The sequence below is a fragment of the Dromaius novaehollandiae genome, chromosome 6 (genome assembly GCF_036370855.1).
Source record: "Dromaius novaehollandiae isolate bDroNov1 chromosome 6, bDroNov1.hap1, whole genome shotgun sequence".
NCBI classification, from domain to species: Eukaryota; Metazoa; Chordata; class Aves; order Casuariiformes; family Dromaiidae; genus Dromaius; species Dromaius novaehollandiae.
Genome location: NC_088103.1, coordinates 5,421,608 through 5,431,546, shown reverse-complemented (window position 1 = coordinate 5,431,546; position 9,939 = coordinate 5,421,608).

Genomic DNA, 9,939 nt, shown 5'->3' with positions numbered 1-9,939 from the left:
CTCCGAAGCTCAGTCTGAAGCTGAAACCTGGAAAGAAGGCGGCGGCACCAGGTTGGAGTGAGAACACACACATGCCCTTTGCAGTTTGCATTAGGGATCTGGTCACAGAGGTCTTTCAGAGGTGCTGTCAAGTCCAGAGTGTTCCAAAGCAGATGATGTAACATGCTTGCAGATATTTGAGAAAACTGAGACCAGTGCCTGGAGGGGCATAAATCTGCCTTCCTGCCTTTGGATACCACCTCTAATCTCTTATTTGTAGAGTACATGAAGACCGGTCTCTTTTTCTCCAGTTAGACAAGACCATGGGGAAGGCTAGTTCTAAGAGCTACTTTCCACGTAAAAGTCAGTCCACGGGAAATAACCAGAATTCCCCTTCTTGTCTGTTTCCCAGTCTCAACCCTACAGAAAGAGAACCAACGGGCTTTGGAGAAAGCGTTGCTCTTCCACATTACTCCTTGTGAAGACACACTTCGTCCAAAGTAAGGAAAAGCATGCATGGGGTGCAGGCACTTGAAAGAGTTGGTCTCCAGCGACTTCCTGAGTAGACAAGCTCTTGCACGTCAGCCAGGGGCTGCTGAGCCAAACCTACTCACTGTGGAAAGACGATGACGCGGCCGGAACGGGTCTGAGAAGCAGCAGTCTCGGTGCCCAACAGCAAAGAGTCCTTCATCCCCGGCATCTGCAGCAGGCACAGAGACAAGTGAGAGGATGCCAAGGAAATGACTGCCTTGCCCACAAAGGCAGCAAACCTCTCTTCTGCTCACACAAGAAGCTGGCTCTCAGACAGCTCTCAGAAATGGCTCTTTCACTCACACTGCTGCTCACTTCTGAAGAAGAGAAGCGGCACAGAAAACTGAGACTAGCTAATAATGCTGCCAGGCTTCTACAGGGGCAAGAAGCAACAGGCTCCGTCCACGAGACCAGCTCTTTCCTGATGGAAAGGATCAGGCAGGAGTTTTCAAATGGACACACAGAAATACTCTGTGCATTGAACCTGCTGGACTCCCTGCCCCACAATGCCGGATGGGACCAAAGTAGAAGCAGCTTCCAAAAGCAGCGGGATCACCCCGTGCTCTTAACATCCAGGGACACCTTAGCGGGGAGAGGCGGGGAGGGAAGTAGGGTGGGAAGTGCCCTGTTCTTGCCCTCTTTCCCAAAGGATTCGGGGCTGGCAGGCCGGGCTAGAGGGAGCTCTGCCTGCAGCCAGCACAGCTCTTCCGAGGTTCCTCTGGGTTGCCAAGACACTGAAGGTGAGCAAAGGACACCACAGAGCGCTGGCCTTGCCGCAGACCATGTCTAGCTCCAGCACCTGGAAGAGGCTGTGGCCTGCCAGCAGAAATCCGTTCACTCGCCCTGTGAGAGAAGCCCCAAATGACTAGAAGCAGCCCTGGAAAGCAAAAAACTTACGCGGAGAAGAGCTTTGAGCAGCTTGTCAGTCCCATTCAGCCTTTTCAGAAAGTCCTTGTAAAATCTCATTTTCACCTCTTTGCCCTGGATAATGAGCATGCCAATGTCCTTCAAAACAAAGGCAACGTTCTCGCCTTTCTCTGAGTAGTGACAGAAAAGATGCACGGTCTCTCGAATGCAAGCCTTCACTGTCTTCCTTGGAGCCACGACGTCCAAGGCTAAGTCAGCACACTTCAGTGGCTCCATTTGTTTCTGATCTAGCAAACAACAACAACAGACACAAGAACTCACGGGACCGTTCAAGAAACTGAAGCCAAGCTTCAGCTGCCTCCAGGCTCTCAGGCAACACACAGCTTCAGAGCTGTCCTCTTGATGCCTCTGGCAGATTTCAGACACAAGCCGGTTTCCTGCCTTCTGGGAATAGGTTCAAAGCACCAAGCACACTGAGGTGTGTGTGGCCCAGGCCCCACGGCCAGGTGCACTCTGTGCACTCGGGGCTCAAAGGGACTCAGCTGTGCCATGTCAGAGGGGTGTCATGCAGAAGGCAAGCTCAAGGACTGCACAACAGATCTTTGGGTTATTCAGGTCATCGCCCCACAGACCCTCAGATTGCAGCAGCAGATGCCTCAGCTTCTGGTGCCAGAGTCCTGTCCCTGGGCAGTGCCAGACCATCGTTCCCAACGAAGAGATGACGGGGTCATGGGAGGGAAACAAATCACTGCAAACGCTGCCCCGAGCTCTCAGTGCCCCCAGGCACCAGCAATGATGTCACACTGCAGCCACCGTGCTGACAGCACTGGCCAGAAATTATGATCCACATGGTCACCGATGGGATTTTCTACAAACCGCTGTTTCCATTTCTGTCTCAAGGTTGTCTGCAGATGACTTAGTCCCCCTTCAATGAGAACAAGGCCATAGGAGTGAGCCGGAACCCTGGCATTTGCTTCAACAAGATCTGCTGCAGCTTAAATGTGGAGCGCCCACTGGTTAGAATAACCAACCCCAAAACACCGGGGATGTGGCCAGGCATCAAGCAGGTCAAAGACAGAGAGTCTCATGTTAGGCAGGATTCTGATCTGAGGAGTATTAAAAAACTCCTGCAGAAAGGGCCCCTTTTAGAAAGTGCTACTTGGTTGCTTGGTTGGCTGTTCTGGGCGAGCTGATGCTCTTCTTGGCAGCTTTTGAAGAAATCCTCATCACTTCTAAACAGCAATGAGCCCACAGCCCCGCTAGGGTGCAAAGGGAAGGAAAGGTTTTTCCTCCGTCCCCTTACCAAAAGCGTATGCTTTATCATCTGTGAGGCCATGAATGTCTGCAATAGTCTTTGCAAGATGAAACCTGGGTCTCCAAACAGTCAAAAGAGTATTCTCTCCACTCTCTACTTGCGCTCGAACGACATCAAATGTCCCAAGTCTGGGAATTCTGATGCCCTGAAAACAAAAGAGAAGCCAAAGGAGCCATGGTAAGAGTTCTGCAGAGGGGAAAATTCACTCGCGATTCATCAGAGCGTAGGGACAGGGCTTTGCGCCCGGGCCACTCATGATGCGCAGAGGAAAAGACAGGCACCTCGGAAAGCTGCTGAGAAGGCCTAGAGGCTCAGCATTTTTTTCTCCTTACTCTTCTCCCTCAAAGGAAGATCTGATGCAGTAAAAGCCGAGCAAGCCTCCCCAGCCAGATAAGATCCAAGGGACTGCCAGCAATCAAACAACCCCAAAGAACGTCCCGGCTTCCTGTTTGGTCTTTGCACTCTAGCCGTGGGCCCTAGAGAAGCCCCAGAAAGTGTCCAGCACTTTCTCACACGGGGCTAGGCCTGATCGTCTACCTCTCTTGACAGAGGAGCTGCAGCGTCCTTCTGGGGTGGGTTTTCTGCTCCCAGAGGAGGGGAAGAATAATTGCACTGCCTCGCACAGGGGTGCCAGGAGGCCTGCAAGCATCAGGGTTTGATGGGAGGAAGAGCACACAAGACCCACCTTGTTCAGGAGCAGCTGCTGTACAATGTAGTCAGACACACACCCCCAGACAGCGAGGACCTCTGGAAGGCAAGGGAAAGACACGTCATGCTCCAAGTCGACAAGCTCACCATCATTCTGCACTTTCCGAAGCAAGGAGACAACCAGTGCGGGTGTAAGCTCCCCTTCCCTCCTGCCCCAAAACACACAGCCATGACAGGCACCAGCAAGTTCAGGCTTTCGCTTCAGACTGTACGCTTTACTTGGATACCAGGAGAGATCAGAGCTGAACCAGAGGCATGAGACACGCAGTGGACAAGGGCATCCTGCCGTCTGACATCCACAGCGGGAAGGTGCCTCCGAGCTCAAAGCCAGTCCTGCCAATGTGGAGCCGCAAGAAGATGCAGCAGGAGGAGGCCAGAGGCGGTGGCTGGGCTCCCACACAAGAAGCCAAGCAGAGCCACGGGGAACTCAAAGGTCTCTTTGCCTAACACATGCATTGGCAGCATCTCTCCAGAGCCCAGCCAGAGCTGCACGACACCTCAGCCCGCTCCAGCCAGGACTCCTTTCCACTCCACACTGGGGAAACTTGGCAATGGACCTCCATCCACCCTAGTGAGAGGATGGGCCTGTGCCCACAGGAGTCTCGAGGCCTCCCCCAGCGCCTCCCCTGCAGGGACCAGTTTCCCCCATTGCCTCTGTCCTTGCACAGAGACTCTGCACGCCCACCCAAGCAGCTCCAGCTCCTCCACTCAGCTCCAAGCTCCGGGTGGGCCATCCTCATTGCGAGGCTAGCAGCAACCCTCAGGGCCAGGCACTTCTGCCTGGGGCTGCCCCCGGAAGGCAGGGTCCGAGCCAGGACGAGGACCCTGGAGCCCTGGGGGACAGATTGGCACCTCGGCCCATGACTGCACAGTCAGGACTCCCCGTGCAACCCCCAGTCTGTTCACATCACCATCACAGCAGGTTTCCAGCGCTGTGCACAGCTAGTTCTTGAGTGCCTTCTCCACGTGACAAGCCTCAAGAAAGAGCTCCTGAAGGCCTTACCCTTTGTGCTGAGTGTGGGAAACACGGGTATGTGCTGGGTCCTGTGGCAAAGGCCCCCGAAGTCCATCTCTGGGTCCCCCTCCATGCGGCTCAGCACATGCAGGAGGAAGGAGGCCAGGAAAATGTTTCTCTCCAGTCCCTTCCTCCTGTTCTTCACTTCACCACGCAGCCTCCAGCGTGATCCCACCACCTCCCCCTGCCTACTCCTTTGCACGGCAAAGCAGCTCCTGCAAAGCAGAGCAGTGGTGAGAGCAGCCTCCAGCGCCTGGGCTCACCCCAGCCTCGCAGGGATGTGTGGGGAGAGGTCGGGCACAGTGGGGGAGAGGGCAGCTCTGGCTGCCAGGCCCCGTGTGCCACTGACCCCCAGAGCGTGTCACAGAGGAGCTGCAGGGACCCCACGCCCCTGACACTGCCAGGTGTTGCCCAACAATGGGCAGGGCAGGGCAGCTGCACCGGCCTTTTAGGGAGCTGACCCCACCCCGCTGCCCACTCCCCAAGGGGGCCGTGGGGCAGAGAGGAGTACCAGGAGGCTTTCCAGGTTCGAGGTTCACTCCCTGCGCTCTGCTGCACAGATTCCTGTCCTGTCCCCAAACAGGGGGCCACTGGGCTACAGTTGCTGTTGGGGAGGTTGGGAGGGGACCACACGATTGTGTTGCACATCTCTTAGGTTCACAGGAGAAGACCATAGGATAACTGAGGTTGGAAGAGACCTCAGGAGGTCTCTAGTCCCACCTCCTGCTCAAGCAACATGAGCTAGGAGGTCACACCAGGCTGCTGAAAACCTTCAAGGATGGGGACTGCCCAGCCTCTCTGGGCAACCTGTTTCCCTGCTTGACTGTCCCATGGTGAAAAAGTTATTCCTCGCATCCAGTCAGAACCTCTCCTCTTTCAGCTATTGTTCATTGCCTCTCGTCCTCCCACCATGCACCGCTAAGAACCTGGCTCTCTCTTCTCAGCAACCTCCTTGGGGGTACTGGAGGGCTGCTGGGAAGGCCTCCCTGCAAAGCCGCCTCTTCTCCAGGCTGAACAAGCCTGGCTCCTTCAGTCTCTCCCTGACCATCTTGGGGGCTTGCTGCTGAATTTGCCAAGGATTACTGATGTCTCTCTTGTGTTGTGGGGTCCCAAACTGGACACCGTGCTAAGGCGGGCTGCGTAGAGGGGCATAACCACTTCTCCCCATTTACTGGCCCTGCTCCTGGGTCATACAGCCCAGGACACTGTGGGCCTCCTCAGCTCCCAGGGCTCACTGCAGCTTGCTGCCCACCAAGCCCCCCGGGTCTTTCCAGCAGAGCTACTCCCCAGCCAGACAGGCCCCAGGCTGCATCGCTGCAGGAGGACCTTCCTTCCCATGGGCAGGACTTGGCATTTCTCCTTGCTGCACTGCACAGGGCTCCTGTCGGCCCACTCCTGCAGTCTGGCTGGGTGCCTCTGGATGGCAGGCCTGCCTTCACCCACGCTGACCGGCCCCCACAATTTGGTACGTCCCCAAACCTGACCAGAGGTGCTCTGTTGCCTCCTCTGGGTTCATGAGAGAGGTATTACACAGCACAGATCCCAGGGCAGGCCCCTGCCATACTCCATGGTTTCCAGCCTCCAGGCAGAGTATGACCCATTGATCAGCACTCAGCTGCCAGGGCTCACTGCAGGCTCCCCCACATCCTGTCTTGTCATAGCCTGGGCACCATCCGTGTTAACCTGCCATATTAACCTGACAACTCCCTGGAGCCCCGGTGCGATGATTAAGTGCTCCATTTTTCCATGTGCGTGTGGAGACTGTGAAGGCTCGTAGGTTCTGGGAGCGTGTCCGTTGCACGCAGGGCTGAATGCTGACACCGGTCTGGTTACCAAACAGGCTAACTGGATGATCTCCAAATGTAAACGAGCTGTCCAATGAAGGTGATCCTTGGAGCTGATACTGCGTAGCCTGTTCTGCTGCTCCCCACTTTCCCACTTCCATAGGGAAGCTTTCCAGCATCCACGCTCATTTACATGTCAGGCTTCCTTTCCAGGCCCTCTCCTCCCTCCACAGCCACCTGCCAACTCAAGAAAAGGAGAGAGCCATCGTTCTCCGTGGATAATTTTATGAAAATACCAAGCAAAGGGACCAGACAAGAACGGCTCCCCTTTGGAATTCTCCGGAGGGCAACACGAGCAAAGAGGAGGCGTAAAACAGCTCCACTGGGATGAGCAGGTGTTACGAATGAGAATGGTTTGATAGCAGGGAAGCCTGCCCACAGCAGCCTGGTTTCATCTCTCAGGCTCTGCATTGCAGCTGACGGCAAAGATTTTTCCTTTATCCAGAGTGGATAGATGGTGCTGACCGAGAGCAAGCTTCCTCTAAGAGAGGAGTGAGAAGAGGGAAAGCTTCTCTGAAGAAGGAACAGACTGGGGGCCTTTCCAAAGAGAGTTACTAAACCACTCACTTAGATTTCAGATGCCAGCAGTGCTGGGAGATACGATCTCTGGAGCCTTTCTGCTTGTGTAATTGTGGAGTAGAGGGAATAAGCTCATGGGAGTACTGAGGACCCGATCCGTTGAAATCCTGTTCTTACCAGCTCACATGCTTTTCCTGAAGGCTCCCAGGTGGCTTTTGTGTTTACAACTGTCAGGCTTTGTTTGCCAGCATTCACATGAAAGTTTCTCTGATGTTGTCTCATCTTATGCCGAGCACCAGTTTTCACCCTGGCGTGTAAGGCGTGCCTATGAGTCGGACCGACCTCTCAGCCTTGGAAGGAAACGATGTCTGTTCCCCATCAGAGTGTAGAACCCTTGACTCCTGTATGACTCTGCAGGCAGCTTTTAGTTCCAGCTTTGATGACTGTGCAGCATCACCAAAAGGAGGACCGTCGGGGGTCTCAGGAGGTCGGTGGGTCAGGTAGACCGCCTGGAGCAAAGCGCTGTGCAAGAAACAAATCAAGGAAACCCTAATAAACTCTGTTTAGGCGTATGCTCCATGACCCTCTTCTACCAGGATGCTGCTTCTCCTGTGTTCCTGGGGATGGGTGTGACCTTGCTGCTTATGCAACAGTATGCCCAAGGCATTGAGTTTTCTCTTTTAGATGACAAGTAAGCTAAGTAAGCAACACGAATCATTCCTGCCCTGAGCCAAACTGCTTTTCTGTAGTGAGGCTCTTAGCCCCCCCCTAGCTTTAAGAATTAAATCCCCAAAGGCTTCTTTAGATGACAAGTAAGCTAAGTAAGCAACACAAATCATTCCTGCCCTGAGCCAAACTGCTTTTCTGTAGTGAGGCTCTTAGTCCCCCCTAGCTTTAAGAATTAAATCCCCAAAGGCTTCTTCTGAATACCTGTCCTTTCAGCCTTGTCATCTTTTGAAACCTGGGTCTTCATCAGGAGGAGCAATGGTGCAACTCCATGCCCTGACATGTCATGTAGCGCGTGAAAGGGGGCCTCTGGCTTTCTTGACAAAACCCCAAGCAGAAGGGCCTCGTTGCTGAGGTGCACTTTGCATGACTACTCTGCAGAGAGCTGTTGCAGGATGTCAGAAGGAGGAGCAGAGAGCATGAGGGGAGATGTCAGGCAAGTGGAGCCTCAGAGGATCTCCTCTCAGGACTGCCTAAAAGCAGAGACCTCGACAAGTAGCCCTTGCTCCTACGGGCTCCTAAGGGGCTCTGCTGCAGGACAGGCAGGGTCTGCCAGTGCTCCTGCCACCACAGAGGGGACCCCACTGTGTGCCCTTTTTCAACTGCAGGGGATTCGCCTTTTCTGTCCCGGACATGTTTCTGGACAACTGCAAGGAACCCCACGGTGGGAAGAAGGAGAGAGGCCCACAAGCGCGACGGCACTGGGGAGAGACGGGAGTGATCCAAGAGGCCCATGTCTGTCTGTTGGAGTGAGGGCAGGAGGGATGGCAGAGCCTCCCTCATTTTCTGCCCCACTCTCGAGGTCAGGGCACTTGTGGGAGGGCAGGTTTCAGCAGAGAGGGGCTCTGGGGTGGATGTTTCCACTTTAGGCGCTAGGACAGAATCCCCTGGCGCTGCCCAGCCCCAGCTGTCCCTGCAATGGAGGCGTGCCTGTGCCTGCCATCAGGGAGGAGGCCAAGGGAGCCTGGGAGCAGGACTGGCAGGCAGAGACGAGGGTGTGCGAGGGAAAGGCAGCCCCCAGGAGTGGAGGATTTCTGCCCAGAGCCAGGGAGCAATGGGAGGCTCTCTTTGTCGACCATCTCTGCGAGGGGCCTGAAGGGCAGGGTCTGCTTGTTGCGAGGGCTCTGAAGAAGCCGCAGGAGCAAAATCCCTGTCTGCCAGGGTAGCCAAGGGCTCTTGTGCCCAGCTTCTGGCCCCCAGACTTCGTCTTCACATGGAACCCAGTGACAGAATGGTGACGGTGTCACAGTGGACAATGCGATGACACGGGTCACCAGGGCCAGGAGATAAAGGCCTCCTGGTGTCTGGCTGGCACTAGGTTGGGAGGCAGCACCTCTGAGCAACCTGGTGAGGTGAGGGGAGTGGGGGCAGGTGTCCAGCAGAGGGATGGCTTGGGGAGGGGTGTGGATCGGGGGTCCTGCGCAGGGCGGAAAGGGCAGCCGCGGAGACAATCCCACTTCTCAGGGGAGCCGCAGAGCTCAAGGGCTGTCAGCCTCCCGTGCCCATCCGCAGTGCCCCTCGCCTGTGGTGCGACAGAGCCTTGGGCAGCACCAGCCTTGCTTGAGTGTCAGGGCAACGGAGGGGCTTGGTGGGTGCTGCTGAGGGAGGGAGCAGGTGCCCATGCCTCTGAGGTCCTGGTGCTGTGCTGCAGTCACCCCCTTGTCCTGCTCGTCCCTCAGGGTCGGCAGAGGAGCCTCTGGAGGGGAAAGCCCAGCCTAGCTGTGGCAGGACCTTTTTAGAGCTCTCAGCACCGACCTGCGCTGTGGCCGCCATGAAGCGGAAGGCTCGCCAGTCGAGGGAGGATGGTGAGAGCAAAGTATCCCAGCAGCTCCCAGAAACCGGGCAAAGGTGTTGTGGGGGTGACTTTTGTGCGGAGCTGGGAGCAGTGGCAATGGGCTGCAGGAGGTCCTCAAGAGCCCCACTGCAGGGCCCCTCTTGAACTTCAGCCAAGGAGGCTTGTTGTGTGGGGAGGGAGGGCTGTGTGGGGAGGGCAGGCGCTGCCCAGGGCTTGCTGTGCTCCAGGAGTCCAGGGAGGAAAGGGGAAGGCAAGGGCAGGGAGAGAGCGGGAGCCTCTGAGGCTGTGGGGAGCTGGGAGGGGCCTTGCTTTGGGCCAGAGCGTGGCACAGTCGGGGAGAGGCGGGGGCTGGAGTCAGCACCTTCTTGGCTGGGGTGTCCGTGGGAGTGGGATGTGCGTGGGAGTGGACGGGGACCGGCTGTGAAGGCAAAGCCCCACGGCCTGTGGGGAGGCGCTCTGACTCCTGAGACCCAGCGACACCCTTCCGCAGGCTGTCTGCCACCTCCTGCCCATCGCACTCCTGGGCGCCTGTTGTGACGCTCATCCCAGCAATGCCCCCTTCCTCTCCAAGGCCCCCGAGGGCCCTGCCAACGGCTCCAGGCCTGCTGCACCCCCGGCACAGCCGAGAGAGGATGCTCTC